This window comes from Anser brachyrhynchus (assembly GCF_964034855.1).
Source record: "Anser brachyrhynchus genome assembly, chromosome: 1".
Classification (NCBI taxonomy): Eukaryota; Metazoa; Chordata; class Aves; order Anseriformes; family Anatidae; genus Anser; species Anser brachyrhynchus.
In genome coordinates this window covers 23,282,195-23,305,887 of record NC_137694.1, presented here as the reverse complement: position 1 = coordinate 23,305,887, position 23,693 = coordinate 23,282,195, and the positions used below count along the sequence as shown (strand labels likewise).

The following is a 23,693-nucleotide window of genomic DNA, read 5'->3' as shown; positions in this document are numbered from 1 at the left end:
ACCCCGTCTCCCATATCTTATCCAATGTTACTTATTTGTTACTTATTTCTGTCAGGATATCTGGTGGTTTTTTCTTTTTTTTTTTTTTTACTCACCAAATAGCTATTATCCTGCTCATTTTGTATTGTAGCCAAAATATTTCCATTATAACTCCAAGTAGCTAAACACTTCAGTGCCAGATGGTATACAAATTGGTCTCATCACAGAGATACAGATATCATCACACTCACAATTTGTTTGTATTATGAACCCCACTCCTTGCTGTGAACTTAGTGTGACAGAGTTCTCTTATTTAATCTCTAAGTTGCTGATTAATGCATATCATAACCCACTACCATATAAAAATGTAATAATTAAAAGAAAATTAGCATTTCCTCATTGTCAGCAGATAAATACCCAACTTGAGAGTCAGTGTAGGGATCTGTTGGAAGTAGATGCACATTAAAAATTAGATTAGCTTTTCAAGTGCTACTGTAGTGCATGTTAGCTGAATTACTGCAAAGTGGCTTTGAATAGTGTCTCACCAAAGACTGTAAACATTTGTTTGCTCTGTAGGAACATTCAGCTATTCATGCCAAATGAACAAGAATAAATGACAGCCTACCCTATTCCATGAAAGTCCCTCTGTACAAAAGATTTATCACTTTGTCTCCATGTTCTTGTATATTACAATTTCAGTAAATTACTGGAGGGAATTTCAAGACTAATGCAGGTTAGCTGCAACACAGGCCTTATCTTCAGGAAACAGCTAAATATCATTTTGTGTCATCTATTTGACTGGGAAAGCTTAACTGAGAAGACATAAATTTAGTTAAGGAGCTTAATAGCTTTAAAAGGTTATTCAAAATTCTAAACCTGTCTTAGGCTGCAAAAGGTTTTCACATAGGAAGATGGGCAGAGAATATTCCTCCAATGTTCTCAATTAGCATTTATCTACCTGTCTATTTTGAAAGAAAGAGAGAAAAATATTTATAATCTTCTGAAAAAATATCTGAAGTAAACAGGAAATGTTTTTATTTTTATTTTTTATATATACCTGCGTGCATGGGAGCATAATATTTATTTGTATGGCACCCTAATATCCCTTTAATAACATCTACTTTGTCCATGCAACTTGGATACCCTAGTTTCACTCTAACCTTCTTCCAGCTAGCAGCACCTGGAGAGAATTACAGGTCTTAGGGGAAGCTGGATTTAATTCATTTCAAAATCCAGAAGATTTCTCCTTTCCCAGTCAACTGCATGTGTGACTGCTGTCCATGCTTGGACATCTCCCTGTCCACCTTCATCCTTCTTTTTCTCTAAACTTGTCTCTTCCCAGATGCATAACCCACTAGTAATTAATTACTTTTTTCTCTTTTGTCATATCCATTCTCTTTTGCAATATCCACTCCCTAATTTGTCATTTCTCATGTGATTGACAAAGTAATCTTGGTCTTAAATGACTTTATTGATACAGTTACTTAAGTACTGCTTGTTTCCCAGACTCACCTCTCCAAAAGATCATCATAGAATCATAGAATGGCTTGGGTTGGAAGGGACCTTAAAGAACACCTAGTTCCAACCCCTCTGCCATAAGCAGGAATGCCACCCACTAGATCAGCTTGCCCAGGGCCTCGTACAACCTGGATACTGACTTTCAAACTTGTTGGAATTCAGTAATTTCTTACAACTCTCCCTTAATAACCAGCAAAATCTAGCCATTCCCATGTAAAACTTTTGACAGCTTTACACATTCTTAATTATTACATAGAATTTATTACATTTTTATGATACATTCAGTTGTGTGTTTTATTCTGCTTAGTTAGCTAAACCTCAGGCCATGGCCCAGTCAGCTGCTTGCATATCTCAACAGTAGTGTCCTACTACAATCTTTATGCCTAAAGGAGGACTGTTGCTCCTCCTCCACGGATACTAACCATGACTTGATCTGGAAGATATTCCATGAAAACGGAAGGACACAAAACTAGCAATCAATGGGTACAACAAATTTGTATGAAGTGTAGGCCAAAATTTTCCCAATATAGACTTCTTGTGCCAAACCAGTTATGTAAACTACCTTTTTGTGTCCCTACAAAATGTGCATACCATTTGGTATGTGCAAAGAACCGTATTTCAGTATCTAGCCTTCCTAATGAATGGTAGTTGGTTTGATAGTAAGACTTACAAACATTGTAGTCACTGCTAACACCAAAAGTGAGGTAAATATTGTCATTGTTCATAAAATGTGTTTCCACAGGGCACGTTTACAAACTTAGATGTAGAAATGCACATCTGCAAAACTAGATTCATCAAAATCTGTGGATGCTGGGAAGTGCATTTGGCCTCCTACTGCCTTGTAGCTCTGAAGGTGATTTTTTTGGGGAGGCAGGCAGGGAATTCAGAGAAAAGAGTTACATTTTTGTTGATTAGTGATAGTGTGAATGTTTCTAGTGTAAAAGGTTGCCCATTATAAAGTTTTAGTAAATCATTTTTTTTTCTCCAAAAAGAATCAAATTATTCATTTTGACTAAGAATCTTCTGTTTTAAAGCACCTTTTTAAGAAAAAATAAATAAATTCCAAATGGATAGTCAGCAATATTTTCAAGTTAAAGAACAGTGTTATTTTTGTCTTAAAAAAGACAATCAGGATCCCTACATTTAAGTGCAACTTAGGGGTACATTTTATTCTACATTGCAATAGTTTCCCAGAGAAACTTCTCCATTATGTCTGTTGAAGCTGACATATAAATATTGCAACACCGAAGTAGAATGAGAAATCAAGAGTGGTCTGTTAAAAATATTTAAACTGAATAGATGCTTCATATTCTGCTTTGTTGTTGTTGTTGTTGTTTTTTGTTTGTTTTTTCCATATTTTTTATTGGGTACCATAAGGAAGGAAGTCCTGCATAGATATGTACTCAGCTAAGATACAATTAATATAATAGTTGTGTAGGATGACTGACAAGAATATATCTCTCTTTTGCACAGGGGTTTGTATAAAGTGCTGAAACTGATTAGGCTAAAGTAGTGTTTTAATTATACTAAAATGAAGTTACTACTCTCTTGGTAGAACTTCTATACTAAACAGAAAACAGCTTGAATTCAAGCAATATAATTGCAAGGATACAATGTTTATTTTTAGACAAGTGGTAAGATTAGATTCTTCTACAATTTTAAAGTTTATAATTGAAATTGCAAATTTTATTATCCGCCTAATTAAGTTAACTAAAGAATCCTGATTATTGCTATTTGTTTAATTCAATTCCTCTTGTGGAAAACATCGTGCATACGATTCTTACAGTTTAACTTCTGTCAAATCTGTGTCCATATGAGACTTAGACATATAACTTGGGGGAAAAAAAAAAAAAAAAACCTTTCTTTTTTATTTCGTTAGTATTCACTGTGTTAGTTCTTTTTTTTGTTTGTTTTTGGTTTTTTTGAATTTAGTTGTGTTGGAAGTATTTTTTCTCTCTCCAGATAAATAAATCATTGAGCTCTCAATGAGTATTTTGAGACAACAATAAGCTCCTATATTTTCTTAGTACTAACTTAGTAATGAATATTTGTAATATTCAGTCCTGGAAGGTTTAGAACCAAAAGCCCTAGAGGTCAACAGGACTTGGGCTTCCTAATTCTGAAGCTGAGAATTCCAAAAGCTGAGAAACAAAATTGAAGAGGTGCAAATGCTTTAGTGTTTATATGTTACTTTTGGTTCTATTTTTCAAGTGTTTGAACTGTTGATCACTAAAAGGCTCTCTCATTTATAAATTATAACCTGAATCAATGTGGACCACTTAATGGCTTTCTGATTACCTGATGTTGAATACAGCAGCTGCATATTAATTAAACTTGAGGTAAATGCATTTCTAACATAACATATGTGTGAGGGGCTAAGGAAAATAAATTTACTCCATAAATGAGAAATCCCAAAGGATCACAGCTTTTGTATGTATCAGACACGGTTTAAGAATTTTGGCATATAACTCTTGTTTGCCTGTAGATAACTTTATCTACCCCCTGCCTAAGTTCTTTTCATTATTCTGCATTAACATCTAGCAACCTGGTATCAGATGCTGCTGTCTGAAATAGTTATATGATTCCCATGACTGTAATCTTTAAGCATCTCATATTTTTCAAGCGTTTTTTTCTTAAATACTGCTGTGATTGGGGAAATAATACTGTGTAGTTTTATCATGTCCGTGTATGTGACAGGTCTTTATTCTGTCTAACAACTCTTAAACGGACAGTGCATCAGCAGAAAATAATTAGTCCTCCTTCTCTTTCTGGATACATATTCTCACCAGTTTATGCAGTCAGGCCCACAGATTAGCGCCTCAGTGGCCCCAAACCTGTTTATCAAATGGGAGCAAAACAAGATTGTTCCAGACTTCCTTATGGTCTAGTGACTATGAGAAGCTCAGAAAAGGAGACCTTAGAAGTAACACCCCCTTTTCTCAAAGCTCTCTTGTTCCTTCATTATTGTAAAAATGGTTATGAAGTTACCTCCACTGTGTGTTTCCGCTGAAGGTCTTCATGTTCTAAAACTAGGATGTGGGGGTCTGTATTGTGAAGCCTTCAGCCAAGTAAATGGCTATTCATCTCGAAGAGTAGTGAATCACCCTAAGAAAGTTGTCCATAGGATCTTAAATGAGAGAATATACACTTAGTGTCTCTGAATAACTCTACAGAGTTACTGCCTCTCTGTTGGCTGGATAGGGACCGATTTGCAGTGTTGCCAGTCATCCAGCAAAACCCCATTATCTAAATATTATAGTGGACAACTCAGAGAAACATAGAGAAAGCCACTTAATCTTCCTTCAGCGCACAACACACAGCAAGTAATTTTCCTGTGCCTAACTTCCAGTGCTTCACGGTATTATCTACAAAGACCCAAAATACCCACACAGAAACAAGGACCTACATAGCAATATAATGCTGAGGTCAAAAGTACGTCATAAGTCTTATTTCCTTTCAAAGCTTATGTGCTTTATTCAAAATTTCATGCATTAACTTTGTGAGTACAGTAATCACTGCGGAAGGTTCACCAACAGAGGGACAAAACTAGATTTCCCATCTCTTTGGACAGTGATTTACTTAATAGAAACAAAAATGGATTCATTAGGACAGATAGAAAAGTATGATTCTGTTGATTTAAAGTTAGTATTCCAACTGGGAGGGCAAAATCTGTATTCTAGTTTTCAACACGGGGAGATTATATATTTTACACTACACAGAGCTGACAGAGTACAGAACCATTCGTGAAGTTCCCTTGAGGACCCTGAAATTCAGTTGAGGACCCTGATCGTTAAGCTATAAACTAGTATGAACACAATCTTTTTCTTTAATATTTCTCTTCTCCTCTTCAGTTAGGCAATTAAGCATATGCTTAATTTTAAGTTCACAAATTGTTTTATTTAAGATGTGCTTTGTTCTAATAGTGACTTCTGTTGTGCTAGAAGTTTCACACATGATCAAGAATTTTTATGAAATATCGCCTCCAGGCTGATTTTTTTTTTAAACCATTATTGAAAAACTTTGCACCTCTGTGTATATTTCTAATGAGGTCAGTTGGTTCACTTTCCTGCCAGTGTTGCGTTTGTCCCTTGAGATTATCTTCTACTGTCATTTAAATTTCTAATACGTATCTAAGCAGCTTTAGTAAAACTACTGATAGACTATGAAGTTGTAAAGGTCATATGAAAGAAAGGCCCAAATAACTGTTTACTAAAACAGAATGGTTCATTGACATGGATCTCTTCTGACAATTAGTATTTGGGTGTTATTATAACTGTTTCTGCTTTCTTGCTCCTCTATGCCATCTGATGGTAGATGTCTTGCTACTGAAGTGTACAACTTTATCTCATGTCCAAGATTCTAACATACCTCCAAGAATAAGGATCTTTATTTATACAGTTTTTAATAACAAGTCATTAAAAACATATTATTATTATTATTATTTTCCATAGGAAGAAGAGCTCAATATTTCCATGCTCTTGCACACTTTGCTGCCAAAACTGTGCCTGCAAGAAAACAAATGGTCCTCCATCTGTCCTATGTCCCAAACTGTGCCTGGGAGTTCTTTAGGAGGTTGCTGGGGGCTGTTATTAAAAAAGAAAAATGTAATATCTCCTGGCATTGTGTAATGTAACTTCATAGACAAAGGCAGAGAGTTTGGCCCTACTAGAGCAAGGCAACAGATAGATGGAGAAACATAAGGTAAAAATAGTCGTCAGAAGTTATGCTAAAGGCATTTGTGAATCTGTTTTTGATAGAGGTGCTATCTGAAAGAATGTTGAATGATGTTTCCCTGGTGTAATTTCTGCCTTCCGGACTTGGTCATTTAAATGCTAACTCCCATTTTAGGCACTTAAACCTTATATGAATAGATAACTTAAGCATTTCCCAATTCGATAGTAGGGGGTAGGTAGAAGAGAAAAAGAAATAGCAAAAACCAGTCACATAAAACTGAAGACAAGTTCCTCCATTATATAACAATGAGTTGATCCCCTATAGTTTCTTACAGATTATTAGTCACTAGACTTAAAAAAAAAAAAATTAAACTTTTTTTTTTTTTTTAAAAAATAAGTTATATTCTTTTAAGTAGGAATGAATTAAGAGAGAAACTATGTTTGAAAATCAAGTCAAATATCCCATGGTTTCCTTTGGCTTTACAAAAATATGCATAATTGTCATGGAATGATTTTGTAATTCTGACCTGAGTATGTAATATAGTCTATATGCTTTAACATACATGGTACAATTACATAGTTTAAGAGAAGAGAGCAATGACTGGCATTTACACTTTTATCTTAGTTAGAAAAAAAATAGTCACTTTCTGTAAGCCCTGCAAAGGTAGTGGAGAGGAACTAGGACACAGACAATTTTGGTTTAACTATCTATTTTTAAGTGTTTGCTATTTTAATAATATCTTAAAAAGGGCATGCAATATGGTGGCCTCCTACTCAGTGCATCATTAATAATGAAGATGACAGTATTCATATCTGTGTATCCAAATGCTTATATAAAAACAAAGACCACATCATAATTCAGCAGACGTAATTGCAGATAAATTATTATAAACCTTGGCTCTGTATTTACTATCTTTATAATACTTACTGCATTTTATCTAACACATGCATAGAGAAGGAATAAGAGGATACGGTTTCTTCTTTTGAACATGACTTTTAACCAGAAAGAAAGGTGACCTAGAGCAGCGCAGAGCTGTAAATTTTATTTCAGAGTTACACTCAACTCAGTGATCAAAATTTACAAGTTTTTCCAATGTAAGGCTTTCCGTCTCTAGTCAGGAGCTACTTGTCAGCTTGCACAAATTTTAGGCAACAGCTGTAGCAAATTGTCTCTGACTGACGCAGAATCTGTACATTTAAATTTTATGATTATTTATACTGATTAACAAGCTGCATTGCCAAATTACTAACATAAAAGTTCAGTTTTATGTTTTGGATATTATTTCTTTCTAATTATGATAATTTCTTCACGTTACCATAATTAGAACTTTTGGATAAATGTATTGGGTTTATATGACAAGGTTTTGGTAGCAGGGGGGCAGCAGCGGTGGCCTCTGTGAGCAGAGCCCAGCAGGTGCCCCACGTTAGATCAGTGCCAGCTCCAGGCGGCTCGAAAGGGACCCACTGCTGGCCAGAGTCGAGCCAGTAAGCGATGCTGGTTGGGCCTCTGGGAGAGCAGCAGCAGCTGGGAGAGAAGAGTGAGAAGCAGCCCTGGAGACCCCAAGGTCAGTGCAGAAGGAGGGCAGGAGGGGCTCCAGGCACACAGCAGCAGTTCCCCTGCGGCCTGTGGAGAGGCCCCTGGTGGAGCAGGCTGTCCCCCTGCAGCCCATGGGTCCCACACGGAGCAGATCTCCACGCTGCAGCCCGTGGAGGAGCCCCCGGTGGAGCAGGTGGATGTGGCCTGGAGGAGGCTGCGGCCCATGGAAAGCCCCCGCAGGAGCAGGCCCCGGGCCGGAGCTGCAGCCCGTGGAGAGGAGCCCACGCAGGAGCAGGGGGTCTGGGGGGAGCTGCCGCCCGTGGGGGACCCATGTTGGAGCAGTTTGCTCCTGGGGGATGGACCCCGTGGTACGGAGCCATGTGGGAGCAGTTCTTGAAGAGCTGCTGCCTGTGGGCAGCCCCCACAGGATCAGTTCAGCAAGGACGGCATCCCGTGGGAGGGACCCCACGTGGAGCAGGGGCAGAGAGTGACTGCGAAGAAGGAGCGGTGAAGACAAAGCGTCAGGAACTGACCGGAGCCCCATTCCCCGTTTCCCCTGCACTGCTCGGGGGAAGGAGGTGGAAGAAGCTGGATGGAGGGAAGGTGTTTTTAGTTTGAGTTTAGTTTCTCACTGCTCTAGTCTGCTAGCGATAGGCAATAAATTATATTAATCTCCCTATGCTGAGTCTGTTTTGCCTGTGAGTGATCTCCCTGTCCTTATCTTGACCCTTGAGCTTTTTCATTGTATTTTTCCCCCCTTTTTTTTTGAAGAGAGGGAGTCTGAGAGGAGTTGTGGTGGAGTTTAGCTGCCCATCAGGGTGAAAGCTCTACAATAATGCTTTTAAAGATAGTAAAAAATATAAAAGTGTATTAAAAACTATATTGTGAGCTATATTTTAAACTAATGTAGTTCCTGTGAGAGTTGCTGGATACGTAAAGTATAATATTAAGATTTTCTCTTACTGAACTAGGAGAATAGAAGGAATACTGACAATACAACTTTCCTCTTGTGCTTTTTTTTTTTTTCCAGTCTGTTTTTGATAGTTTGCCTTTGATCCAGGGAATAATATCAGCAATAAAGGCATCAACTGATGAGTTGTAGCTTTACATTGCAGGTAATATAATTTGTCTTGTCACTAGCATTTTATGTGACCAGCAGAAATACACAGGTCTCAGTTTTACCAAATAGATTAAGCATATGTGCAAAGTGTCAGTATAACAATACAGTTAAGTGGATAACTCAGAGTATGCAGTTACACTTCTGCTAAATTACTACATTGAGTCAGGTTCTCCTGGAAGGATCAGGCATGAAAGTGCCGTAATGGAAAACGGCATCCCAGAGCAAGGGCAGAGGTACTTCTGAAAGGGTGCTTAAAGGATGATTAAGGGGTGCTTCTGAAAATGAGCAGGAAAAGAAGATAAGGAGACAGGGTTAATATGTTCATTCACTTTGGCAGTGTTGATATTTCTTCTCTGGATGAAAATTTTGAGTAAAAATATTTCTAGAGGTATAAAAATAAGAAAGCAGGTTTTCTGAGCATTGATTTGCTTTCTTGGCTTTATCTTTTGTGTGTGCGTGGGGGAGAGAGAGATGAGAGAGAGATGCAGAAACAGAGACAAAACATGAATATATTTATTTTAATACAGGAACATATAGCATTGAGAACCTGCATATTAGCAAATAAACTGACTGTTTTGCAATATTTGTGAAAATATTTTAGCTTTAAATTTCATTAGATGGTTGTGATTTGAAAATACTTGCACCACTAATGTTTGACACCATTTTTATTCTGATTGCTATATAAAATAAGAATTATTTAAGTGTACCCATGCAGTGAAATAAGGTATTCAGAGTAAACTGTAGAGTAACTAACCAATGGGCAAAGCTCTAAGGGGTAGAAAGTAGAACAGAACAGCTTGAAATTTTGAAACTTTGTCATTTGTCTTGTTAAATTTTTGCTGATAACTCCTATTCTAGTTAGATTCCTAGATCTATTGGACTCACTTTAGAAGTTAGAAATGACCAGAAAACAGCAATTCCATTTATAGAATTTCCAAGGTCTTGGTATCTGTTTTCTTTCATCTTTTAGAATACATCAAGGGGTAAATTGCATTGTGCTTTTTTTTTTTTTTTTTTTTTTTGGTGGGAATACCCCTTTTGAACCTGACTTCTTGTTTGTGTGCTGCCGTCAGCATGTTGGCCTGGTAAGTAGATGATGCAGATGAAATGTCCTCCTTTAAAAAGCTGCATTTCATCTAAACTTCTGGCAAAAGTGAGACCTTCACCAGGGTCTTTTACAGCACTAACTCAGTGCTCAATCACAGCTTAGAAGAAATTTTTATTCTTGTTTACTATTATTCCCTGAAATCTTGTTGATATATCTTACACAAAAAGAACGTTCCAACCAACTGAACTGAACATGTTTTCACTGATGAGACAGTAGAATATAAACAGCAGTAATTGTCATAAAGACCTCAACTGAGCTTTCTTTTAATATTAAGTATATGCTAAATATTGCTTATTCATTTACATTGAAAAAAACAGGTGCAATTATCATTTCAGAGCATATAATAATGTTGCCCCAATTTATAATGACAGTCAAAAAATATAATTGCTTAAAAATTGCAAGAGAATCATTTTTGGTTTACTTTTTTACTTAAAAAAAACTGTACTTTGACAGCTTTTAGGTGGGGATTAACTTCATCTTGTTTATTAGATAGTAAAATGCACTTTACACTCCTGCATTGAATCATAAAGTTCTTCGTGTCAAGGGTCCTGCCTACCTGTGCCACTGTTCTCCATGAAGGGCAATAGAGAATGGATTTATCCAGCTATTCTGGTCATCACAAATAGTCCCGCCTTTGCTGAATGGTGGGATATCTTCATTGTAGTTCTCTAAAATGGCTGAGTAATCATGGACTACTACCTGTGACAGGTATGTATTGCACAGAGCCAATCTGTAAGGTAAAGTTCAAGACTGATAACTTGAGAATATACTGCTTCAGTAAGAACCAAGCTTTTGCTTGTGTCTCAATTCAAGCTTCCTTTGTGGGGATGCATCACAGAGCACTTTCCAGTGCAACTTTAGAGTGCACATAAAAGATATATATACAACCCTACTTGTAGTTGGGTTGTCCAGAAGTGCCTTTGAACCTGTATTACTCTATGACCTATGACATGTAATTCCAAGCAGTTTAACACATCTTGAGTAGAGTTAGAAACATATACATGGTTTCCCTGTATTGGCTAACATATGTCATCAGCCTAGATTTTCAAGAAGCTCTTCAATGGTCTATACAAGCTTTACTTGTTTTCATTTGTATTTTGAATGTATAAGCACATCAATCCTAGGTATTTTAGGAGTTCTTGACACATTTTGAAAGCTTAAATCATTCTGAGCTATATCCTTTCTTTCTGTTTTCATGTGAGTTACACTCAACGCAGGTCAGTCTCAGTATATAATTTTCATTGTTACTGGCCTTCATCATATTTTATTTTGATATTGTTACCCATTTATTGATTCCACATGTGTTCAAGTGCATCTAAAGCCACAAAATAGATACTTTTTTGAGTTTGAATTAATTTCTTAATACTATTAAAGTGCTAGCGAAAGTTTTTCTTGCTTTCCCTGCTAAGGCATTTTTCAACATTTTTGACAGTTTTTTATCCACTGAATAAGTAGGATTTTTTTTCACTCCATTTTATCCCTTTGTATTCTGCAGAATCTTTGACAAAAATGACTAAAAGTAGCATGCATTTCCTCTGGCCTTCTGCAACATCAGTGGTGGAGTGGATTTGAAATGATCTATAGTTACACATCTCTGTGTGACAGAAGTTGTCTGTTTTTCCTATGGCCACATTGCTGAGAAATGAGAGCACCAAAGGAAAGTTCCAGACTTTATTCACTTTAACTGTGAAGTAAGGTTATATGCTGATTTATACCAGCTGATTTTACTCATGATGGCCAAACACAGAAACTGAGATGAGATAGTATCAGCTAGATGCCTCAAGTTCCCAATGCAGTTGGGCAGGAAGCAATTTTCTTATCCTGAAAAATACTTCTCAGAGTTGCAGAAATACTTCTGTGGTGCTTATAGGTGAAGACAAAGCTTTTGGAAATGTGACCTAAAGCACACAGGGGAATTTCTTCCCCAGTGTAGATAATATTTACTCTGAAAGAATTGCAAACTGTAGACTGGAATCTGGATCTCTAGCAATGAAGGATCCTTGCTATTTTGTTTATGGCTTTCTAACCTCCAGCTGAAAACAAACAAAAAAATCCCTTGAATTTTTTATGGAATCTGGTATGTTTCCTCAAGAAAACCTTTTGTTTAAATGTTCTAATATTTTCTGATTTAAAAACAACGACAAGAAGAAACAGTTATAATACCATGAAGTGCAAAAAATATCCATGATAATGATTCATAGATTCATACCTGTGAAATTATTTGAGTGTGCATATGCATAGCAGACCTACCCAAGGTGTGCATCAGGAGACAGGAAGACAATCTTTCAATCAACAACAAAGAGATTTTAAGTAGTTTATTTTCTCCTTTGGGTAAACAGGGAAAACATCCCAGAGTAAATGCAAATGCTGAGCATAAATATCAGAAATTCATCAAAGAAAGAAGGTCTGGGTAATGACTGATAGCAAAATCTCTAGAGACAAGGAATTCTCTGATTTTCTGTAGTATTTGCCACCTAAGCAAAAAAGCACCAAGTTTATCACACAAAAATATGTATCTTTCATCATATTAAATACCTGTGAGCCTGTATATCTGGGGCCTTTTTTAGGGCATAGTTAAACAAGTGTGCTTTCTTAAGTTTAAAGCGTAAGCTTTCTCATTAAATATGTAAATAAATGGCTTTCTTTAAGTAAGGAAATCAGATCAATACTCACACCTAGTTTGTATACAAGCATTTGTTAAGGTAATGGAATATCTTACATGACAGCATGAATACCTTATATCAGTATTTACATGCATATCAAAAACCTACAGCCCAGTTATCTTATGTGATCAATGCAATTGAAAAAAAAAAAAAAACCCTACAACAAAACCAAAAACACCCTACTTTCACACCCTACTTTTTTCCTTAACCAGTGTTAGGACTTTGAATTTTCAATGTTTATTGGCCAGGATTGTAACCACTTCCTGCTAACACATTGTGAAGTCTGAAATAATTGAAATCAGCAGATAAAGACAGTAGAATGCCCAGAATTTTTTCATTTTAGTTTTCTTTAGAGCATGTTTAAAGATTATGAACTTTTCTCTGTTTCCACTTCTAAAAAGTTTGTTAGTGTTTCTTTTTTGACTGTTTACACATCTTCCTTTCTACCTCCTTTTGTTTTCAGCTTTTGTAAATGCTATTGCAAAGTCACTTATTGTGCCAGTATCCTTGACCAAGTCCTACTTCTCCCTAGGCTCACTTGTTGTCCTTTTCCTCTGCATGAGCTGCAAGTTCACATTCAACCTTTCAGATTGGCATTTGCTTCATTTTCTGTCCTTCTCATTTCTGCCTTTGCTAGTTAACATAATTTATTTTCTATTGCAGGTCCTCCTCTGATCCCATGTTCATAAAGTTCATGTTCATAGCTGCATGTACCTACTCCTTCAGTGCAGGTCCATGTATACCCACCTCAGTGCTCTTCAACAATTCTTCTCAGAAGTTCGTATTCCAGCACTCCTCACAGGATAGCTGGGAGACAGAAAGGAAGGAAGAGTACAGGAGGAAAAGTAGCATTCGTTATGTGCTGTCATTTTTATCAAATAGTTACCTGACTTTTTTTTTTTTACCTTTTGCAATACTTGGTGAATTTCAAATGATGGAGAGAAATAAATAACATGATGGAGTAATTCCTGTAAATACTAATAAAAAACATGTGGAGCTTACAAAATGGTTACTAGACTTCATACTGGGTTGGATTATGAGTTCAATGACTTGGTTGTATTTCTATATTCCTGTTCAAATCATAAAGTCTTCTAGATAGTTATTTCATGTTGAGTAACATCTCTGTAAAGAAAATAAAGCCCTTAGCACACTGTGGTATTTGGGACAGATTGGCATATGCTCTGTTCATTTTCAAACCTGCAGCTGTGCTTAAGAGATTGTGCTTGAGCTTTGTTTTGTTTTAGAATTTTGCTTTTTTTTACTGCAGAGGCACAAGCAGAATAAATACACAGGTCAGACTTGTTAGATGAGGAAGACAAAAGAGACATTCAAGGGATGCATTTTGTGAAATGGGTATTGATTTGGTAATAACCTGTTTTAATTGCATGGTAGAAGGAAAAGGAACACAATTATTGTTCTGCGGGCAAAGAAATGCCTTTTTGTGTTTGGAAACAATTCCTCACACAGAAAAAAAAATCTTATGTGCATCTCTTCAAGGGATTTAAATGCAAATTAACCATGATAAATTCTACATGTGTTTCATGCCACACAACAATACCTACTAAGAGGAAAAAAAGAAGAATAAAAGGTACTAAAAAGAGCTGTTTCAGCCTTCAAAAACTAGCTAATCAGGTATCACAGCAGTGGAGATTAATCAAAGTTTCTTTAATTGCTTGTTAACTGGACTTTGTGTTGTGAAATACATTGTATTACTCAGTTGTAGTAAGCTGACTGAGGAAAAAAAAAGACCACTGTGGTTTAACAGGATACAGATTTTTTATTTTTTTATTTTTTTTTTAAATGAGACTGAAATGCATTGTAAAAAGACATCTGTGGGCTGTGGTTTACAATAGGAGGCAACTTACCTCACTTTTTTCTTTTCTCTTGTTATCCTGAAAGTTCACACCAGCAGGGTTGCCATGTGGGTATAGAACAAGATAATTGGTCTAAAATAAGGTGGTTCAGTGCTTCTTAAAAGCTGCTCTGCAGCCAAAGACACCATACTGCCAGCAAACATTAGCAGAGCTAAACAGAGATTACAGCTCTGTGAATTAGAATTGGCTCACTCAATTTTGGCATAAGTGCTAGAAAACTAAGCAGGGCTATTTTCTGCAGCACTTCTTCCAGATATTATACTGTGTCTTTTAGACATTACTGGTTATTTTGGGGTTTGGTTTTCTTGGAGAGATCTGGATCATTGTCTTTGTCCTTCCTCTGTTACCTGATGTTGCTCGCTAGGGAACTGGTAAGACATAAAGCCGAATTCACAGGTGAAGTGTGGTCGAATAACTCATAAATGCACCTTGCTGAATTTTGGCCTTGCCTGTAATACCTGTGGGAACAGCAAGGTATCACAGGTTGTTTTGTGGTATAATTTATTTCCTGATTTTCTACTTAATTGTAAACCAAAAGTTTAATTTATAATCAAAGTGCGCTGCCATTAATTCTCTATAATTCATGTAAAATTAACTTCTGCTATGACAGTTGTTTTGAAAGCTTCCTTGCAATGATTGTTCAAGTTGTATATGTGTGGGAGTAATAAAGAAATGTTATTATGTTTTAATTACTTAATATAAGGAAAGCAGCAAAAGCAGTTAGTCAATTGCATATATTTTGCATCTCAACATTTTTTTTACCATAGAACTGCACATGAAAGGGGTGGAAAAGAACGCATAGGTCACAGAGCAATGATATGTGTCACTTAGGTATCACTTCCTTGGAGAGCATCTATTGCCTTCTCTTCTAAGTACCATAACCTGTTAAGTTTCTGTAAATGTTTCTCACTCTAAGATCATTTCAATGGTAACATCTATATCCCTGTCACTGCTAGATTAACTAATTTCCTAACTGCCTTTTTACAAATCCATTTTATACCAAAAGTGAATGTCAATTGTTTTTCTTCTTCTCAGTTTACCAAATTCTCAAATTTATCCATGTTATACTCTTGCAGGTCAGGCATATACTAGAGCACATTTACGATTAAAAGGCACAAAATCTTACCTGTATCAACATTTCCCATTGGTTAGATAAGGGGCCTGATTACAGGATATGAATTTTACTAAGGAATAGGAAACTGAATTCATTGCCAGGTTAATAATTTACGCGCGTCAATCTCCTTATGACTGTGTGGAATGTGAAGAATGTATACTAACTATGAATGTAACAAGCATATCCAAAAGACATTCAAATAATATTGGAGAACCAATGTGGGCATGAAAGAATCTTGAACTGAAGAGAAGATGCTGGCTAGGGCTTTTAATAGTGTTATGCTGAAGAAGCAGATGAGAAACAGATCATCTGATTTTTTGAGGCTATAGTTGCTTAAATGAAGGAAGTCAAAAATCTAGTTAGTAAATATTTGCCCGTTACTTTTTTTGTGTGTGTGTGAAATTGTTAAAAGCAGGCACTAACTTTCTGGAATCAGGACTGTGTATAGATGGCTGGATCTGGTTAGTAGCTGTCTCCTCTCAATTACTAAGGAAGGCAATTGAAATTTATAACACTTTATATTTCCCAGGATGAATGTGGAAGTATCTTTAGCCTCCTACTGAAAGAATGAAATAGAGGAACAACCACTCCCACAGTAAGAACTGAGTTTGCTGTAGACTCATACACAGTTTCCTGGCTATACTAAATCCAAACTAAAATTGAAGAGTTAAGGCAAATAAGTAGCCCGTAGAAATACTGCCTTTGCCAGTATATTTTTAATTCATAGTTTTCTATTTATATTCTACATTCTGTTTATACTAATTCTCACCCCAGTCAAATGACTGTCAGAACTAGATTAAAAGTAAATAGCAAATGTCTCAAACACCCCTGAGAAGCTGCTTCCAGAATTCCCATGCAGACTTTATTCTCTTCTTTTAATTTTTTTTTTAATGTGCTTTTTAAGTAATCAAACTGAGCAGGCCATGAGCAAGTGGTGTGAAAGATACATGGAAATGTTCTACAAAGCTAATATTTATTACTAGGTTGATGCTATTTCAAGCTTTTGATCTGAGTGATCAAGACCACGTCTTTGCTCTAACTCTTTCAGCCATTGTTGGATATCACTAAAAGTTTAATTCATTTATGAAACAGTCAACGTTACTTCCCATTTCCCTTCAGTAATGTTTTAGGCATTCCTCAGCCCCACAAAAAAATTCTCCTTTTCCCAGCTGAATTCCATGAACCTTACTTTTAAAAATAATTGAATCCTACTACTATTGTAAGTGATCATCCTTACTTTTCACTTCTCCCTAATCAGATGTCTTGAAGAGCTGAACTGCTGCTAGCAGATAACACAATGGTTACTGACTGCTTGTTCAATTTCTTCTTTCTCATGTCTCAGTATTTTTAGTTTTATATCTTCACTTTTACTTTCACATAAAATAGTATTAATGTTGTACAACCACATATTAGCTGGGGAAACTAATTCTCTTTTCTGTTGTGGATTAATGTAATAAATACTCAAGGCTCTAATTGTTGGTAGTTAAAGTCTTATTCGTGTGGCATAATAAAGTTTGCATAACAAAATGAGAATTAGCAATGCTTTGAGTGCTTTAAATTTTTTTTTTCAAAAATAAAACAAAGTCCACTAGCTGATCCAATACACTTTTTAGTTAAAAAGCACCTTTTCATTCAGATGGCAAATGAAAATCCAAATGGTATTTCAGAAGGTAAATGGATTTCAGCATCAAATATTTCTTTTACTGGGGTTCAGAATAAAATATGAAATTATAAAAAATGCTTATATAATTTATTTCAGAAGGAAATGATTTTAATTATAGTATACTTTAAGCTAAACTTCCTGAATATTATCTAATGAGACTATGATCATTTTTAAGTGAAGATACCATAACATTCTCTAATGTTTAAAGGGAGACAGAATGGGGAAAATAAGTTTATTTGCTTTTTATTTTTATTTTTTCTGTCAGTCTGCAGGGCACTGTAATCTCAGTAGTCATGAATACTTTGTGCTCAGCTTTAGAATTTTTCTTTAAAAGGCTCTTGGCCAGATGACACCAGCAAAATGCAAAAGACGAGTGTGTTTGACAGAGGCATTCCACTCTGCACTGGTATGGCCTCACCTCAAGTGCTGTGTAGGGTTTTGGACTCCACAATGTAAGAAAAATAAAACTATTAGAGAGTGTCCAAAGGAGGGCTACAAAGATGGTGAAGGGTCTAGAGAGCAAGATGTATGAGGAGCAGCTGAAGTACTTGATTTGTTCAGCCTGGAGAAGAGCAGGCTGAGGGGAGGCCTCATGGCGGCCTGCAGCTCCCTCACGAGGGGAGCGGAGGGGCAGGCGCTGAGCTCTGCTCTCTGGGGACAGCGACAGGACCCGAGGGAACGGCATGGAGCTGGGACAGGGGAGGGTCAGGATGGATATAAGAACAAGTTTCTTTGCTGAGAGGGTGGTCAGGCACTGGAACAGGCTCCCCAGGGAATTGGTCATAGCAATGAGCCTACTGGAGTTCAAGAAGCGTTTGGACAATGCTCTCAGACACATGGTCTGATTTTTGGGTGGTCCTGTGTGGAGCCAGGAGTTGGGTTCGACGATCCTTGTAGATCTCTTCCAACTCACGATATTCTATGCCTCTGTAATTCTTTTATTCTCTCTTGCAAACGTGTATGTCACAAAGCTGAGACCTGTTGGCTACTCTGAGTGACCTTGCTTAGGTACTAGAAGGACAACAGAGATAGTCTTGGGTATCACAGCTAAGGATAAATACTTCTCATAATTTTATGTTTTTCACAAGTTATACAGCTTGAACAAACATTGTCTGATTTAACTGTACTATTCAATAAAAACTTAACAAAGCTTTCTGTACTTTGATGACATGTCTGAGGAAGAATTGCAGTCACCACTGTTACAATTCTAGTATTGTCTGTACTTAGGTTCATAGTCTGGGGTCTTTTTCTCTCAGTTCTCTGTAAAATGATAGAGAGATCAACCATTACATCAACCATCATATGATTTTCTTTGTGCTCTGTCATGATATTTGACACAGAGCACCCATAGATCCCCATGGATGTTTTCTATCATATACTCACTTTCCACGCAACCTGTCAAGAATTCTTCCATATTGTCTGGAGTACTTTATTACAAAATACTTAGATTTAATTTCTGCAGCAAGGTTTCAGAACTTCTTGAAATAATGCAAATTGCGACATGGTTCTTCCACTAGAATTCATAATGAGCTGATAAAAAAAAAAAAAAAGGTAAATCACATATTTTGGACTATATATTAAAGGCAAGTCATAGCATAATCTAAATAGCATTTCAAAGTTATTCTTAGTTATCACCACAGTTCTTTTGTAATTAAAATGATGTTATAGTTGACATTCTGATTGCATTACGGTTCTATTTTTCTCCAAATATTGCAGCAAACTTCTACAGACAATAGGAGAATGTTAAAAAAAATAGAAAAAAAGACCCTCTGAAAGCACTTTATAAAAATAACCTCCTCGACTGTTAAACCACCATTACCAAGTGTTCTGTCATTAAGAAATTGTCTAAATCCCTGCTTCTCTCCTTCAGAACAAGAGCTGTAAGCACTTGTAAATCTGCTAGAAAAGCAAGATGTGGGTGGTTTGGTGGGCTGTGTATGTGGGAGTTATTATCCAGTAGTTTTCTGGTTTTTAGAACACTATTTTCAGGTTAAAAAGTTCACCCAATATATGTTTAACAACTTCAAGTATAGACTTCACATTTTCTCAAGCTTCCTTGCTTTTACTAGAGAAGCTTTAAAACTAAAAAAGCTTCAAATAACATTTTTCCTTTTTGCAACATTCCTGCAGCATAGGAGATGAATTTACTTTCTGCCCCACAAGTTCTCTCACATTTTAGACATACCAACCTGTCACACTGATGTATTCTTTCTGAAGGTTAACTTCTTCCATTTCTTTCTGTATTTCATATGCTTCCTCAGTCTTAAATAGGAAAATATTGAATTGTTTTCTTTTGAAAACCCTGCTTCAGGTATTCCTGCTGTTCAATTGATGAATTATAGATACTTTATAGATTTTTTCAGCATCACCCTGGACTGTGATCGTGTTTCATTTCACATGCTAAATGGTTTAGAGATTTAATATTTTATTTACTAAGTGTTCTCAGTTGGTCATGTTCATTATTTGGGTGGTAGATCTCAAAGGACAGTGTAGGCATAGCAGAAAACAGTTTACAATTCACTGGATGCTGATCTCACCCTCAGAGCTAGTTTAGTGCTAGTGAAAAATAAATGTATTTTGCTTATATACAAGTAATGGAGAGGTATATATTACAACGAACAGTTTTATCTTTTTGTTTATCCACCCTCAATATTGCACTCAGATTCTGTATGGCTGCCACTCTTTAGATGAAAAATATAAAAGTTCTCAAGTACCTAGGCAACTAAAAATCTCCTAGCACTTTAAAAGAACAGTATTATTTATCCTGGTTTAATGTACAGATCCATTTACTCATCTGAATAGGTTTGTCAACGTTTAAGACTCATTTTTTGTTATTTACTGCTATTTAGCATATTGCTGTGCTTTGAATATTGTCAACTTTGAAAGACAGATCATAATTTCAAAAAAAATGAACTAATTCTGAAGTTTTTTGTTTTGTTTTGATTTGCAAACCATGTATTTTAAATAGCAAGTGTTTAAGCAATATTTTTTTAGTCTTAAGTGCGGCCTTTGTATTATTATTCTGTTACTATATGGTGTCACCTTTTCATAAAAGAGTATATTTTATTTACACAAGGCCGTTTGCATCTTTCACTAAAACTTTTTCATTTAAGTGAAAAAACTGAAAGTCTTCTTGCATATAAGTCTCCTTTTCAAAAGGGTCTTCATTATCAAAATCACCTGGAAAATCTATTATACATTCTCATGAAGTAAAACCTTGTACAATAATTTTCAGAATTACACCACAGTAAGCCATGTGTTTCAGTAGTCTGTAAATTTAAAAAGTTACCTATTGATAACACTTGCCTAAGGTTGTAAAATTTTGCATATGTTAACAAGCCTCTGTTGTGAATTGCTGTCTAATAATGATGGTCTTTGCAGTCACAGACATTTTGTCGAGTCTTGTTCTACAATGTTTGCTAGGTATGCTAACATTGTATTAGAATTTGCATGATTCTTTAATATTCCTATGCATATTTTTTAGATGATATATATTTTACAGATATATTGGCAACTACAATGACTTGAAATTGCTTACTCTTGTTTAAAAAAAAGGTTCATGACAACATTTTGATAGGGATGCAGAAAATCTACGCAATAATCATAATTTCATGTATGTATGAACATCATTTGTCTCCATTTTATCTGAAAACTTTTTATATGGATTGTATTTCTGGTCTTTTATTTCATTTCAACAGAATTCTGTCACTGATGTCTAAGATTTTGTCCATCATTTGTATAAAGAAGTTCTATTTGACCATGTACAAAAGAGACTGAGACCTAGAGCTATATTCTCTGTCACGCAAATATTATAAGAAGCCGTCCAGTCTGACTCTTTCAGGTAACAGTAATCTCATGAATCTCAATTGATGCAACATGCTAACAGCTTTTTGAGCTGATCACTGTGACAGGTTTCCTAGTCTTAGTATGAATATTGTGAAGCAGCCTCAGGCTTTTATTGTGATCCTTCAGCCTCTTGTGACTTTTAATGATTAGACTAGACATTATTGTTATGAGAGTTTCGGCATAATTTTGGGATGCCCCATGACTGATTTATCTTCAAATGTATTTTAAACAGACTATATATGAGCTGCCTTTGTAAGCCAACAGTTTCACATTCAAGCTTATATGTTTTGTCTACTATATTTCCACTTTCACAAGATAATGACATATTCTTTTTTATTTGCAAATATGTTTAGAGAAGCTATTCGATTCGTGGTCATTTAAACTGATTTATTAAGGTAATTCACTCAACAAATGTTATGTATTTTTGATTCTATGCAGAATAATTTCTGAAGAGGACATTTGTAATAGTTTAGAGGCGACTCAGTAGCTCTTGCAAATTGAGATTATTATAAGAAAGCCAGAGAATGTGTCTTTATACTCATAGTAAAAAATGCTTATTCAGTAATAAAAGGTAATTTAACCAACAATAGTTGGTTATATTTATACATTTTAAGAACTGTACTGCTGCACTTTAGATTCACAAGTTTGAAAATAAAAAGGAAGCATTCTATGAACTTGGATCTGCACTTCAGAAATATCTTTGCCTTTGAGTTTATCATCACTACAATAATTTCACAAGCAAATTTTCTCCCCTTGCTGAAGAGCTCTTGGTCAATATAGATTGAAGATTATTTGACATGACAGCTAAAAAAAAATGGGAGCTTTTTTACTTATCCACTACTCTATATTGATGCTGTAAATCTAAGAGAAGTCTTAGTAATGATACTGAGCTTGACAGCTATGATGGGCAGAACAGAATGAAGAGATATGTAAAAATGTTTAAAAAGTGGCTTTTAAAATTGACATGTTACATTACTTTTGTTTTCAGCTGCTGTCACCAGTAGTCATGTAATGAGCTGGATGAAGTAAATGAAAAGTCTCCCACTGACTTAGTTTGCTTTGAGTAAGATGTTTGTATGTGCTGGTGAAATACTCCCCTAGAATGGTGCAAAATGCATCTTGACAGTTAAGATTAACCATTTTGGAAAATGGTTTTCTTTTGGAAAAGTGATAATTTTTTTCTAGCATACAGCTCCTGATGCCTGAAAAGCAGACAGCAGGTCCTACTAGGGCAATGCATGCAACTAGATTTTGAAGTTTTCTATAAGAAAAAAAAAAAAACACTGTTGAAAGACAACTGAATGCTTCCCAGCAAAAGGAAAGGAGTGACCTGCAGCTAGCATTGAGTCCTTTTTCAAGACTGGTGAGTAGGGCCTCTCCTTCTAAAAAAACACACATAGGAATAGAGTATCTTCTGTATGGTTAAAGTACAGGGGTCTGCTAAGCAAAGTAGACAAGTGGAATACTTGCTCTGTATATCCTGAGAGTCTGAATTTTTTTGTGTAACCACAAATAAGTTTGAAAGGTGACAGAAAGTTGAGAAATGGCAGCATTTGGTCCTTATGCAAATCACAGAGTTTCATTGCCTTGAAACCAGAAATTAGAAGCAAGATCTTGCTAATTCTAGGTAATTTCCTTAATCACAAAGTCCAAGAGTTATGTTCCTTTTATTTCTCTCTCACTGGTCCTGTGGCTTTTGTTCCCATAGCTGCAGTGTTTTGTTCATTTCCCATGGGAGACAGAATAATACACAGAATTATGAATTCTCTTTTCCCTTATATGCAAAAGCCTTTCATTTGTTTTGTGACGTTTATCAACTGCTATTAAATAATTGTACAACAGAAAAGGTAAATGACCACTATCAGAACTCTAGAGAGAGATTCTGGTTTCAGGGTAATCTCATTTCTCCCAGTAACTCATTCAAGCTGTTACTGTTTCCTATTCTGACCATGCTGACCTGCAGCCTCTTTCTCTGGACGGTAACAACAACTGCTGGGAATATTAAAACCTTTTCAACCCCAGTTAGTACTCACCACAGGCTGTGCTTGTAGTGGTCATTCCTCCTGTGCTCTAGTTTACAGCTCTCTATATTGTGATCGGTTTGAGAAAGCCAGTTTTCAGATGCATCTGTAAGGAAGAGATAACAATAGCTTGCAATGGTTGGTAGCAGAAAGATAAACATCTGACCTTGCTGGCAAATTATAAATTCTGTTTTTTTTTTTTTTAAATCAATTATAGTGAAAGTATGCTTTAATATCTGACATTACTGAAAGAGAAAAGATTGAAAGAAGACCACGACTAGGCAAAAAAATCCACCTTAATATTAGTTAGTAGCTAGGAATGGTAGATTGGTCTCATAAGTAGGGTAAATGTTCTGGCAACCCTGAAGTTATGTGGGACACTGGAGAAGCAAACATATTTTCAAGGGGAAATCATGCTTAACCAACCTGATAGCCTTCAGTGATGGAATGACTAGTTGGGTAGATGAGGGGAGAGCAGTGGATATGGTCTACCTTAATTCAGAAAGGCTTTTGACACCATCTCCCATAACATCCTCATAGACAAGCTCAGGAAGTGCGGCCTAGATGAGTGAACAGT

General features: G+C 36.0%; 2 long non-coding RNA genes across 4 annotated transcripts in view; both read left to right on the top strand.

Annotated features, from left to right (window-relative positions):
• Nucleotides 1–23,693, top strand: part of LOC308187605 — a 141,406-nt gene that overhangs the window by 81,393 nt on the left and 36,320 nt on the right. The gene's annotated exons all lie outside the window — the stretch shown is intronic.
• Nucleotides 7,550–14,136, top strand: LOC308191794. 2 transcript variants are annotated; one of them, XR_013948279.1, is made up of 4 exons: nucleotides 7,550–7,735; nucleotides 9,901–9,912; nucleotides 10,480–10,643; nucleotides 13,262–14,136. It is a non-coding gene; the product is annotated as an uncharacterized lncRNA (long non-coding RNA). The 2 variants fall into 2 exon arrangements; XR_013948280.1 differs by lacking the exon at nucleotides 7,550–7,735 and having other exon boundaries at nucleotides 8,933–9,912; nucleotides 10,425–10,643.